Here is a 14,563-nt window from a genome sequence, read left to right on the forward strand (position 1 = left end):
GAGGCAGAGACACAGGCAGAGGAAGAAGCAGGCTCCATGAGGGGAGCCCGATGTGGGACTCGATCTTGGGACTCCAGGATCAATCACATCCTGGGCTGAAGGCAGGCACCAAACTGCTGAGCCACCCAGGGATCCCCGACAAGACTTGTTTCTCAAGTGAAGTGGGGCTGAATGATGATTAGAGGGGTGGGCGAGAGAGTGGAAAGTGAAGACGTTAGAGTTTTGCTGTAAAGAGAGTCTTGAGGAATGAGGCAGGAGCTGAATGGGGTCATAGGGTCAGGGGAGAGTTGAGTTCTTTAAGTAGATGACAGTATTTGTATTTTATACTCAAGGGAATGATCCAGTGAGGGAGAAACCGAAGATGCTGGGGAGAGAAGGGAGAATGGCTGGGTGGTGTCCTTGAGGAGGCAGAGGAGAGGGAAACTGAGCTCACCCTTCCATGGTGGGGAGGGAGGACACTTCTCCCACCTTCTAGCAGGGGAGGTAGGGGGTGGGGTGCTGATGATAAATATTCCTCCTTTATTTTTTTTTGAAAGATTTTCTTTATTTATTCATGAGAAACACAGAGAGAGATGCAGACACAGGCAGAGGGAGAAGCAGTCTCCCTGCAGGGAGCCCGACACAGGACTCGATCCCAGGACCCCAGGATCACACCCTGAGCCAAAGGCAGGTGCTCAACCAGTGAGCCACCCAGGGACCCCAAATATTCCTCCTTTACATCCATCCTTTAAACTCCCAAGAGCTGACGGATTCTTTGTGCAGAACCCCGTAGAAGTTTATTCTTATGGATAAATATGTACAAAGAAAATATTCAGGCAGGAGCTAGCATAAGAATAAAGTAAAATTTAATAGTCCAAGGCGATTTCATTACCAGACCAACATTTAATATTGAACTTTAAACTGCTTGCTATTCTCTATAGCTGCTATCTCAGACTAAGAGGAGGAGTTAATCAAAATAAAGCAAAAACCTTTAATAAAAGGGTGAAATGTAAAAGCTTGAAAATCAAGGATTATGTCTTCTGTGGCAAAGAAGTCATTTCTTTGTAGAAATAATACGAATAACAGGGTCTATAATCAATTGTTGTAAATTCTGTGGGCTAAGAACCTATCACATTCCTGGCACTTCTCAAACATTCTTGATGATCCTCACAACAAAGCACACAAAGTGGTTTTATTACTGGTTGACAAGTGAGAAAACTGCCAGGGAGGTGCTGTAAGGTTTAATGATTTGCTCAAGGTCGCCCAGCTGGTAAGGTGAGATTTAAATTAGAGCTCATTCTGGATTCAGAGCTGCTTTCTTTCATACACTGCCTTGATATAGTAAATGTTTTGAAATAGGTAATACCTCTATTTAACGTGTGGAAAGCATTTGGCTCAAAAGATTAAGTTCCTCAAATATCTGAAAATATTGCATTTATTTGCACAAACTTACTCCTATTTTTCTTTTCTTCTTCTTCTTCTTCTTTTTTTTTTTTTTTAAGATTTTTGTCCATTCGTTTGACAGAGCACAAGCAGGGGGAGAGTTAGAGGGAGAAGCAGGCTCCCTGCCAACCAAGGAGTTCGATGCAGGGCTTGATGCTGGGATCATGACCTGAGCCAAAGGCAGACACTTAACCCACTGAGCCACCCAGGCACCTCACTCCTATTTCTCTTTTAGTCTGGTGTATAGACATGGCTGGAGGGAAGGAAGGAAGGAGGGAGGGAAGAAGAGAAATCTATGTAAAACTAGAGAGAATAGTATCAGGAACCCTCATATCTGATGTTTCAGGTTCACCAGGGGTCTATTCCTGGCCATTCTTAACTCATCTCTGTCCCCCCACACCTCTCCCTGCCACTAGATGATTTGGAGCAAATTCTGGACGTTATATCATGTCATCCGTTCATATTTCAGTATATATTTCTAAAAATATAATTTTAAAAAGTGTAGCCTTAATATCACTACCACATATTTTAAAAATTGACAGTTATTTCTTGTATTTGCCAAATATCCAATCAGTATTAAATTCACTGGAATGTCTCATGAATGACTGTTCCATTCAGCTCATTCCATTCCAAGTAAGGGCAACACCATATATATAGCTGGTTGAATAGGTTCTCACGTCTCTTTTATTTAATCTATAGTTTCTACAGCCTTTTACCCCTTCTTTCTTTGCAATTTGTTTATTTGTCCCGTAGAGGTTCCGTATTCTGAATTTTTGCTGCTTGCCTCACTGGGCTTTGGTTAACGTGTTTTCCTGACTTGGAGTTTCTTGGAAATTGATTATTGACACTTGTCTACGGCCATACCACCCTGAACACGCCCGATCTCGTCTGATTATTGACACTTGCTCAGATTCAGCAATATGAAAGCAGACCATATATCATATATCTTAATATTTTAAAGTTATAAACTAAGCCATGTCCACAGTCTGCCAGCCATTTCCACCCATGGTCCCTTTTTTCCTGGAGTAGAAGGAGCTTTGTACTCCTGGAGACAAACCTTGCCCAAATGGCTGCCAAGATCTGTCAGGGCAAGGCAGGGTGGAGTCGGGGACAGGGCCTGGGACTCCTGGCTAAGACTGGATCTGCCTGCACCAACTGAGTGGGACTAGATCAAACTCCCCAGGGAGCCAAGGGCTCAGCTTGACCTGCCCCTCACCTTGCTTCTCTAAGTTGTCATTTCCAGGCAGTTAAAACACCTCCTAAAATTTGGCCTTCTAGTACAGGTGGGAGGGGGCACAGTCCTCTGGGTAAACCAGTCTGCTGAGACCCTACTCCTCCCTGCAGATGTTTCTAAAGGGGACTCAGGCTTGCTCTGCTCTGGACCTCACTAGGAGGGCCTTTCTAAGCTGTGTGATGTTTCAGCTGTTGCCTGCTGAAGGCACCCCTGCTGCTGCACCCAAGCACTGCCAGCAGCAAAGAAGTCCCAGCAATCAGTCACAAGAGCCACTCAACTCTGGGAAAATCATATGTCCACTTTATTCAAATGCCACAGAAGACAGATTTAAATAACTTTATCTTTTGAATCCATCATCTTCAGCACCAAAAGTCAGTTTGAACCAGATCTTCTCATTTCTGCGTAAGTGATAAAAAGCCACTCTTACCTCTAGATTGATCAATGGTTACCATGGAGACAACTGTCTTTGTGTCAAGATTTATATAGACAACCCAGAGGGCAAAGAATCTGGGCTCCTGGGACACCTGGGTGGCTCAGCGGTTGAGGGGCTGCCTTTGGCTTGGGTTGTGATCCTGGGGTTCCGGGATCAAGTCCCACGTCGGGCTCCCTGCATGGAGCCTGCTTCTCCCTCTGCCTGTGTCTCTGCCTTTCTCTGTGTGTCTCTCATGAATAAATAAATAACATCTTAAAAAAAAAAAAAAGAATCTGGGCTCCTGAGTTCTTTAAAAGCTTTGAGAGGTGGAGGAGACCAAAAGCAAAGCATGTGTACAAACCTTGCATTTGACATTTTGGTTGGGACATGCCAGTGAACCCTCACTGGTTCGTGAGGAAGCTGGCTAGGTTCTGACCTCAGACATGCCAGTGTCAGCTCTGATGGTTATTCTGTTCACAGCTTGCTCTTTCATTTCAGTTACTGAGTTTCTAACTCATAGCCAATAGGCTCAGAAGTATAAAGCATGTAAGTTCCACTGAAAGTAAGTATAGGGGAAAAGGAAGGAAATTTTATTGTATTATTTTTTAAAAAACCATTTTATTTATTTGTTTGTTTGTTTGTTTATCTGAGAGAGAGACAGCAAGAAAGAGTGCACAAGTCTGGGGCAGGGGGAGAGGCCAAGGGAGAAGCTCCACTGAGCAAGGAGCCCGAAGTGGGGCTGGATCCCAGGACCCTGAGATTATGACCCAAGCTGAAGACAGATGCTTAACCGACTGAGCCACCCAGGTGCCTCAGGAAGGAAATTTTAATAATGTGCTGAGTTTTGGGTCTCATTGAGCGGTCCTGGATTGTTTTGTTTTTTACCCTAAGGCATGTGAGCCAGGATTCCCAAACTACCCTGGAATGCATCCAAAAGTCCATTTATTTGCCCTCCTCTCCCCCTAGGTCTCTTTCACATGCTCCCAACGACCCAGCATTTAACTTAAGTCTTTTTTAAAATGAAAAATTGGTGCAAAACTTATATTGAACTGCATAATGCTCTTTTTAATATAAGCTACTTCAAGTCGATAAAATTACCCCAAATCTTTAAGTAACATAGATGCTCCAGAATAATGTGTCCTGCTACCTGTGGATGCAAGTACAGCCTAGTGTACTGCCCACACTCCGGGTGGCGCACAAAATTCCATCTGAGAAATAACAGAAAAGGCAACGTTTTGCTAAAAGCTATGCAGAACCATTGCCTCTGGTCCTCTGTGATGTTTGAAATTCCATTTGAAATGCTGTTCTTTAAGCTCTGTGTTCTCCTTGACAATGCAACTAGAAAGGGGAGCGTAATCAATGATTCACACCTTAGCAGTGGCTACTGATACCTCCAAGAGAGCACGCACTTAAGTAATGACAGCTGCATCATAATCGGTTGGGGGGGCGGGGATTGGGAATGAAAACTGAGTGGCAGTTCCATATCTAAGGGCTGAGGAAACCAAAGTAATTACCTGTAAGTCATGGAACTGGTTGGTGAGCATCTACAGGGACCTCATTTAATGATTTCTGACTTTTTAATGCCTAGTACACAAGAAGCACTAAATCAACGCTTGTTGAATGAACAACTGGATAAAGTAGGGTTCACAGCTCAGGCCACAATGATTTCTATTTGGGGAAACCAGAGGATCTCAGCGCCTTAGGAACAGATTTGACATGAACTCAAAAAGGGTTTCTGCTCCCGGTACCACTCCTCTCCCTGGAACTGGGGGTTGACGTCTCGTCTTCACCGCATTTGATCATTCTGTGTTCTGTTCCTGGGGCTTCTCCCCTTGCGAGGTCTTTTCTGAATTCCCTCTGCCCTTCTCAGGTTCAGGCTCTGGTGTTCTCCCTGCCGGAGAATTACACTGGGTTTCCAGCTGGTTTTTCTGCTTTTAGACACTTGCCCTCCAGATATTCTGATAGACTGTCTGTGGGGTAGTATTACAACTCACACATCACTTGTGCTTACCTCTGGCCCCCAAACCTTTATCGATGGCCTGTGACCCATCAAATCCAGTTGAACTTCTTTCTTTGGTTTTGAAAATCTTCCTGCTCTCACCTAACCCAACTTTTGGGACTTATCTACCAAGCTACTGACATAAAACCTACATTCTTGCCAACCTAGTTTGTTTTACAACATTTCCTCATGCCTGTGGAAATGTTATGAGAACCTTCTATTGAATTGTGAGGTTACCTTTGATACTTGATGGTAATCAGTTTGAGAATGGGGTTGGGTGTCTTATACATCTTTGAATTCACCTTCCAACACAGCAGGTACCCCTGTGGCAGTGCCCACCAGAGATGCCGATTTCTTTCTTTTCTTTTCTTTTTTTTAAGTTTTTATTTTTTTATTCAGGAGAGACACACAGAGAGAGGCAGAGACATAGACAGAGGGTTCTAGAAGCAGACTCCCTGTGAGGAGCCTGATGTGGGACTCGATCCCAGGACCTGTGGATCACGACCGGAGCCTAAGGCAGACATTCAGCCACTGAGCCACCCAGGTGCCCTAATTTCAGCTTCTCCATGGGGTCCGATGGCAGGAAAGGTGCAGCATACAGGCCTGGGATGCAGAGGGCCTGTCCCTGATGCTGGGGCACAGATTCGAGGACATTAGAGAATATGGGAAGAACTCAAGTGGCGGGTAAGATGGGAGAGCTGGTGCTGGAGGCACAGTTTACCTTTTCAAACTCTCTGGAAGTGTCAGATCATTGGAGGCGATCCTGATGTTCGCTGGTATGGTGAAGCAGCAGACTTACAGACTGGCGTGTGATGAGAAAGAAACGTACAGAAAAGGACTCAAACTAACATCAGGAGGAGAGATCGGTGGGTAGAAACCCTATGGAAACTAGCACACAGGTCACTAGGTTGAGAGCTGGGACACATGAACCAGGCTGATGACCGGCTTTTCCGGATTGGGGACAAGTATGCCTTTTTAGGGCAAACACTGGTTAAGCAGGGATTGCAGGCGGCTAAGCCCTATCTATGTGCAAAAACCAGTTTGAATATTTTGGTATGCATTAGGTTCAGATGCTCCTGTGTGTGTGTGTGTGTGTGTGTGCGTGTGTGCACACAGGCTAAGAAAAGAAAGCTGTAGGTGACACTAGGACTTCCTGTGGCCATGCACCAAAGGGCCTTGTGAAAGGGTCTGTTGGGTCCTGGGTTAGCAGAACGTGGGTCCAGGACAATTCAGATTTCCTACGTTCTGCTAACTCTTCCTAGAATAGCATGCATATTTATCCTACTCTATGTCTTTATTTCCGGTGCCCAAACATGGCACTTTTTTTTTTTTCCTGGTTGGTTGAATCTTTTTTTTTTTTTTGATAAATTAACTTTTTATTGGTGTTCAATTTACCAACATACAGAATAACACCCAGTGCTCATCCCATCAAGTGTCCCCCTCAGTGCCCGTCACCCATTCACCCCAACCCCCCGCCCTCCTCCCCCTCCACCACCCCTAGTTCATTTCCCAGAGTTAGGAGTCTTTATGTTCTGTGTCCCTTTCTGATATCTCCCACACATTTCTTCTCCCTTCCCTTATATTCCCTTTCACTATTATTTATATTCCCCAAATGAATGAGAACATACACTGTCCTTCTCCGATTGACTTACTTCACTCAGCATAATACCCTCCAGTTCCATCCACGTCGAAGGAAATGGTGGGTATTCATCGTTTCTAATGGCTGAGGAATATTCCATTGTATACATAAACCACATCTTCTTTATCCATCATCTTTCGATGGACACCGAGGCTCCTTCCACAGTTTGGCTATTGTGGACATTGCTGCTAGAAACATCGGGGTGCAGGTGTCCCGGCGTTTCCTTGCATCTGAATCTTTGGGGTAAATCCCCAGCAGTGCAATTGCTGGGTCATAGGGCAGATCTATTTTTAACTCTTTGAGGAATCTCCACACGGTTTTCCAGAGTGGCTGCACCAGTTCACATTCCCACCAACAGTGTAAGGGGGTTCCCTTTTCTCCGTATCCTCTCCAACATTTGTGGTTTCCTGCCTTGTTAATTTTCCCCATTCTCACTGGTGTGAGGTGGGATCTCTTGTGGTTTTGATTTGTATTTCCCTGATGGCAAGTGATGCGGAGCATTTTCTCATGTGCGTGTTGGCCATGTCTATGTCTTCTTTGATGAAATTTCTGTTCATGTCTTCTGCCCATTTCATGATTGGATTGTTTGTTTCTTTGCTGTTGAGTTAAATAAGTTCTTTATAGATTTTATCTGATATGTTATTTGCAAATATCTTCTCCCATTCTGTAGGTTGTCTTTGAGTTTTGTTGACTGTATCCTTTGCTGTGCAAAAGCTTCTTATCTTGATGAAGTCCTAATAGTTCATTTTTGCTTTTGTTTCTTTTGCTTTCGTACATGGCACTTTTCTATCCCAACGCCACTGTCATGGGATTTTCTTTAAATACAAGTAGAACAGGGAGATCCCTGGGGTGGCTCAGCGGTTTAGCGCCTGCCTTTGGCCCAGGGTGAGATCCTGGAGACCTGGGATCAAGTCCCACATCAGGCTCCCTGCATGGAGCCTGCTTCTCCCTCTGCCAGTGTCGCTGCCTCTCTGTCTCTGTGTCTCTCATGAATAAATAAATAAAATCTTAAAAAAAAAATACAAATAGAACATTTTCCTTTGCCTTTCCTTACGTTCCCTCTGCCACTTTGCCTTCTTCCGTTGCTTCTTCAGGACTTTCTTTTGCACTTTGCAAGATGCTCAGCCCTCAGAATTGAGTCTCCAAGTGAAGCTTTGTGGAGGAATGGGGGACCCAGAGACGTGAGAATTCTTTTGTTTCTAGCTATGGGTTTTCCAGCACGATAGAAGAACACTTAGGGTGGTAAGAAATAAGATTTCTCTTGAGACATCTTCATGTATGGTAGAACAGAAGTCAGGAGATGTCAAATGGTTGTCACTAAGAGTAGCTTTTCTGGATTCAAAAATTCTTTTCAAAACAAATATGTATATTTGGTACCTGCAAGTTTGGAATGTGCAAATGTTGGCACCATCGGTGGATGAACCCATGGTTGAACATGCTCTGTATTTTTCCCCAAGGGTTGGGACTCTTATGACTCTGACTGAAGGTTATGTTTTTCCTCCCCAGCTGATGGATTTCCCAGAACAGGATCGTTTCCCACCCAGAATATATAACATCTATGGAAAATGCTAAACAGATTTTGAAAATTCAGATTCAAATGGAATTTCAATTCATTGAAAATTCATTTTATGGTTTACGCTAAATACCTAGTCTCACTCCATCCCTTCCTTAGTGACCCCTGCTGGTGACCTATGTCAGGTCACTAGGAAATTTGATGGGAATTCCTGAGTCGTTTTATTCATTTGATTTTTAGTATTCTCATTTTGAGACTGGTGAAAAATCTGCCCTCTTATAAGCAAAGAAACTTGAAGGATGGAATTTCAAAATGTTCAGGATTAGTTTTGGAGATAAACATGTAGTAAGACCCTAAACTGTGAAGTACTGCATTTGCATAAAATCTAAACTGTCAGGCAGTAGACACAGTTGTTCCTAAATATGAACAAAGCAAAGCAAGGTACGCATAGTTGAATCATTAACAACCACCGGTATCCTCAGAGAGTGCAATGACTTAAAAATACCTAAAGTTTCTTTAAAGTGAAGATCAGACAAGTCATTAGGCAACCTATTGGCACAACATCGTTTTCATAAAAGCCTGTACAGTCATTTTTGCAAAATTATAGCAAGAGGCATTTAAAAATGCTGATAATTAATGGATGTGCCTACAGCTACGGGCCCTAGGGATGGAGACAGGCTACCGGTTTCTTGAGACCCACTGGAAACAACCCCATCCTTGCTGGAGCTCACCCAGCCAGGCCCCACTGGTTTTGAGTAATGTCACCATTTGGTGCCTAATCGTTGCTAGTGGTGGCTGCAGTCGAGGAAGGGTTTTTACCCGAGGCCCTGATTTCCTTCTACACCAAGGTCTTAGGGATTCAGGTTGTGGGAGGTTATCCCCCACTTTATGCTCCTGGGCATATGTTGTCTTCAGGATCTTGGCTCCAAACAGGTAACTCAACAATCTATTTGAATTAACTGTGTTTTTTTTTTTTAATTTTTATTTATTTATGATAGTCACACAGAGAGAGAGAGAGAGGCAGAGACACAGGCAGAGGGAGAAGCAGGCTCCACGCACCGGGAGCCCGACGTGGGATTCGATCCCGGGTCTCCAGGATCGCGCCCCGGGCCAGAGGCAGGCGCCAAACCGCTGCGCCCCCCAGGGATCCCTAATTTTCAATCAAATCTTACCTGTGCGGGCACAGCGTTTCACTGGCAATTAGCGTCTGCCCTCCGTGGTAGGCAGTGGAGGTGATTTTAGCCCTGCTTAGCAAAATGAAGTTGGAGACCCGAAGTGGGCAGGGAACCCACCCAGGGTCTAACTTCAGTTCTTATACTCCCAAATTCTGATATTTAGCTCTCATTGCCTTTGGGAGGGTGTCACAGAGCTTCCGATTCCTGGCAGCAATTCTTAATCAATTCTTAGCATATTATTTTTGGAGTAAGCTTGGGCTGTGGAAAGTGTTTGAGGTTAAAGAGGCAAATCAGGGTTTTTTTTGTTTTTTTGTTTTTTGTTTTTTTTTGGTGAAGTAATGCCTCACCTATCTGATGGCCCCATGTTGCCCCCTAATGGAACTTTTGATATTTGCAAAATTCTTTACTGACTAGTCTTTCATTAAATGGAGACAAATAAAACAAGGTTTATGAGCATTAACTTCCCTCAGGATAACATGTTATCTTACCATTTTCATATTTAAATAAACTGCTACTGAGATTTTGCCAAATTCAAGGAACATGTGGTTGGGATAAGTACAGAAAATTCTACAAATTTGTAACTATATGTTTCACCCCCCTTCACCTGTATCCTCAGGGCTGATCGTTTTGCACACACCTCTTTTATATTTTTATTTATTTTATTTTATTTTATTTTTTATTTTAAATTAATTTCACACCTCTTTTTTGAAAAGTGTATCTAACAGGGACACCTGGGTGGCTCAGTGGTTGAACATCTACCTTCCCCTCAGGGCATGATCCCAGAGTCCTGGGGATGGAGTCCCACATAGGGCTCCCCACAGGGAGCCTGCTTCTCCCTCTGCCTCTGTCTCTCTGCCTCTGTGTCTCTCATGAATAAATAAATAAAATCTTAAAAAAAAAGTGCATCTAACAAAGTGGGATGGTAGTCTTATTTTACTAAATTTGGAGAATACGAGAGTGGCTAATTTTAAGTTTTGTATTTGTGACACATTTGGAAAAAAAAATTCTTTTAAAGTGAGTTTGAATTCTAGCCCTGCCCCTTTTATTGGCATCATAAACTCAGGTAAGGCTTCATTTTCTCAAGCCTCAGTGTGTTTCTCTTCCAAAGTGGGGAGAAGGGTGCAATTTGTGAAACACTCAAAACAATTCGTGCTGCAGAGTGTGCACACACAAATCAAGTAGTAGGGCAGCCCGGGTGGCTCAGTGGTTTAGCGCCGCCTTCAGCCCAGGGCCTGATCCTGGAGACCGTGGATCGAGTCCCACATCAGTCTCCTGCATGGAGCCTGCTTCTCCCTCTGCCTGTGTCTCTGCCTCTCTCTCTCTGTGTCTCTCATGAATAAATAAATAAAAATCTTTTTAAAAAATCAAGTAGTAGTGGTGGTTGGATAGTAGTAACCACTGGGTCTTATTCGCCTCTATTTTACGTGGGAAGATTGTAGCAGAGGAGCTCTGTAGAATTTTAATGTCTCTGTTCCTACCCATAGATGCAGGATGAGAGGGAAAGGAGGATGTGTGAGCAGCAGTGTTCATTTCTGCCCACCTGGGAGAAGCAGGAATTTCAGTTCATGTGTCAGGAGGGGCTCCTGGTGTGGGCCACAGTTTTGGAGTACTCTGTGGAGTTGGGTGCAGTGGGGGCCACTTCAGACACTAGCCTCCTTCTAGGGGAATAGAGTCAGTCTGCCCAGGGCCGCACTCCCCACATGCTGTCACGGGTTGGGGAAAGAAGAGACTGGTAAATGGGAGCTGGTGGTGGGTGGCAAGGATGGTTGAAGCCAGGTGGGAATGTGGGGCACCATCCATGTCCCTGAAGTGGGCTAGAAGAAGGCCCCAGAAGAGGTCGATAGGGGGGTGGGTGGGGGCGTGGGGGGTTGGAGACTCTGCTTATTGTCCTAGTCTCAACTTCAAAGGGGGGGGCATTCCTTAAAGCAGTGCAAACGGGTTTTCCTGGGTAACTACTGACAGTAGGGGAGTAGCTGAGCTCCATGCTGATCTGGGGAGTGGGGGTGGGGGTGGTTCAGAGGGAGGAAGGATGGAGGAAGAGAGTGGTGTTCACATGGAGAACAAAGAGCTGGTCAGTATAAATGCTTCGAGGCCAGTCCTGTGTGCTAGCTGGGGGTGGTTGGAAGTGAGGATCTATCCTCACTGGGAGGCAGAGGCTCTGTTCTTTTTGTTGGTTTCCTTCCTTCCTTGTCTGCCTTTCCTTCTTTTCTTTAGATTTTATCCATTTATTTATGAGAGACACACAGAGGGACAGAGACACAGGCAGGGGGAGAAGCAGGCTCCCTGCAGGGAGCCCAGTGTGGGTCTCCATCCCAGGACCCCAGGATCACGCCCTGAGCTGAAGGCAGATGCTCAACCGCTGAGCCACCCAGGTGCCCCCTGATGATTACATTTCAAAGGCTCTCAGGTCCTTAAGAAGGACCCTCCTGAGTTGTAGGATATACATCTCCAGGGGAAGGAGGGAGGATTCACAGCTGTAAATTCTTTTTAGTAAATGCTCTAAGAAAGAGAGGTTGAAAAACAAAAACAAAAACAAAAACAGAAAGGGAGGTTGGGCCTATCCTCAGATGTTAGCTAGAAAAGCAGTCAACTTTTCAGGCAGCTGTGAGCTTTCTCAGGCAGGTGCTTTTATGGTGGGGGGGGTGGGTAGTGCTGCAGTCATCCTAGGGACACAGCCTTGCGCTGCTAAAAGCCATCCTAGGGTTTGGGCTCTTAGTGCAGAGGTGGGGTAGATTTCTGCAGTTCTCACCATGAAGGCTTCTCTGACCAATATAATTCTTTGTCAACTTTGATGGCATTTGGAAACCAGAGAATTGGTTGTTCATCCACTCACTCCATGAAGATTAGTTGGGAGTCTTCTACGTGCAGGTCATAGTTCAGGAGTCAGGGATAGAATTGTTTGTATTGTTCACTAGTCTACGTGTGTGTGTTAGTCTTACCTTAATTAAATAGTTAACTTCTTTGATTAGAAAGATTAGAAATACTGTCTTTTTTTTTGTCTTCCCCACATTTTGTACTTTAGAAGAGCCCAATAAATATACAATTGAACTTATTCAATATAATTGAACAACACAGAATAAATAACGAAGGTAAAGGAAACTATTTTGAATCAGGATTTGAGCAATTTGGGAGTTAAGTGGAGAAGAGAGCATCAACATTGAAATGATGAGAGAGGTGATTTTACTGGTGTTTTTGACCAGAGAGAAAACTAGAATTCACCCGAAAGGCCATGCTAACTTCTCCTATGTTTCTTAAACAGTCTAGGAAATAGTTACTATTTGCTTCCTTAAATGCAAGGAAGGACTGAATCTCCGAGATGCATTGTATAGATGATATTAAAACTACACTTTTAGTGTGTCTGAAATAGTGAATATTCCTACTAGTTTAACATTTATCTAAACCCTAAAAATAGGTCCAAGGGATTTTATTTCTTCCCAATGCTAGGCATATTCTCAGATCTTGCCAGCTCTGCAGCGAATGGAGGGGGTGGTTCTTGGATGGCAGGTTTCCCTGGAGGGAGGCCAGGCTGCAGTTGGCCGAGTTGTAATGTTTTCATCTGAGGTGTTGGCATGAAGGCTTCCACCACTGTTTCCTCCCCTGTCATTTCTAAAGGAAGGCCAAGGTTGGCTAAGGGTCAGGGCTGGCAAAGAACTGAAATACAGGGCTGCTTTTACAAAAATGGGTGCATTTTACCTAGCAGCCTTTTCCCTGTGACAGCCCCTACATGTCATTGACTTCAGTGGATCTTGGCTAGGGTGATTTGCTGCCCAGTGGACAGTTAGCAGTATCTGGTGGAATTTTTGGTTGTCATAACTGGGGAATTTGCTACTGGCATCTAGTCAGTGGAGGACAGGGATGCTGCTAAACATCCTACAGTGCAGGACATTGAACAGTCTACAGGATGGCACCTCACAACAAGGAATCCTCTCGCCCTAAATGGCAAAAATGCCGAGGTTGAGAATCTGCGTTCCGTATTTTAAGACAAGAAAACCAGTTTCTTGCTTCCTGTGCCAGCTGACACCTACTGGTCAAAGGCTGGTCCCAGATGACAGCAGCATCACCTGGTTGTTTGTGAGAAATACAGACTCTTAGGACCCACTCCAGACACATAGTTAGAATCTCCATCAATTTTGATGACTAACCTTCCCTGAGAACTACAGAGGGCTTGGTAGTGTGACTTAAGTGCTTGGGGTAACCAAGTCAAGAAGACACGCTGTCCAGGCCCTGCCTAAGGAGTGTTTTTAAATTCACAACAACTCACCTCTCCATCTATTTTTGTTATTCATTTTCATGGGAGTGTCTTTCACTTCTTTGCTCCCTTTCTTTCCCTTCTTCACTCCCTCTCTCCTTCCTTCCTTCTCTTCAGAGGCAGTTACTCTTCTTCATCAAAGCTGTATTTGCCTTTATCCCATGGGTGTGCATTGCTGGTCCTAGCACTTTAATCTTGAGCCACTCTTGATACAAAAAAAAAAAAAAAAAAAAAAAGAAAAGAAAAAAAAGGGGTGGGGAGCAGACACTTATTTCTTTAATTAAAGGAAATTGTCCTAGAGGGAAAAGTGGGTAGAATCTGGAAAGACAGTCATACTTTCTGAAACCTGATTTAACAATTAAATTCTACCCTCCTGCACTGAGTCTTCAGTGGTGAGATATTAAGAAGGTGGGCGATAAAGCTCATCCAGCACTAATTTAATCAGAAGCCAGTACACTTAGTCCTTATGACATACCTTTGTCAACACAGCTTTCTTTTTTTTTTTTTTTTTTAATGGAAGTAGAAATTTTAGCTTTCGGTTTTGAATTGACAATCTAAAACCCTGGAGATTTACCATATTGACTTATCAGCAAAATTTCTGCTGAACCCAAATAAAATAGAACTGATGAAAAAAAAAAGTCTGTACGCCATGCCAGTGTAACATAAAATAATGGAGTTTTCAAAATATCTTATTTAGAAATTCTTTTTCTTTTTTTAAAGCTTTAGACTGTCAGGTTCAGCATCTTTTAGCTCCGTGTTTCTCTACAGAAAACATGGGCCACAGTTTTAAACCATTAACGCAAACTCCAGTTCAATTCGATTAACCTTTACTAAGTCCCCACTGTCTGCAAGAACTAAAATAAGAATTGTGGGAGATTAAAGCAGATTAGGACATAATCCTTGCTCTCGTTTATAATCTG

Source organism: Nyctereutes procyonoides, unplaced genomic scaffold (genome assembly GCF_905146905.1).
Source record: "Nyctereutes procyonoides isolate TBG_1078 unplaced genomic scaffold, NYPRO_anot_genome, whole genome shotgun sequence".
NCBI lineage: Eukaryota > Metazoa > Chordata > Mammalia > Carnivora > Canidae > Nyctereutes > Nyctereutes procyonoides.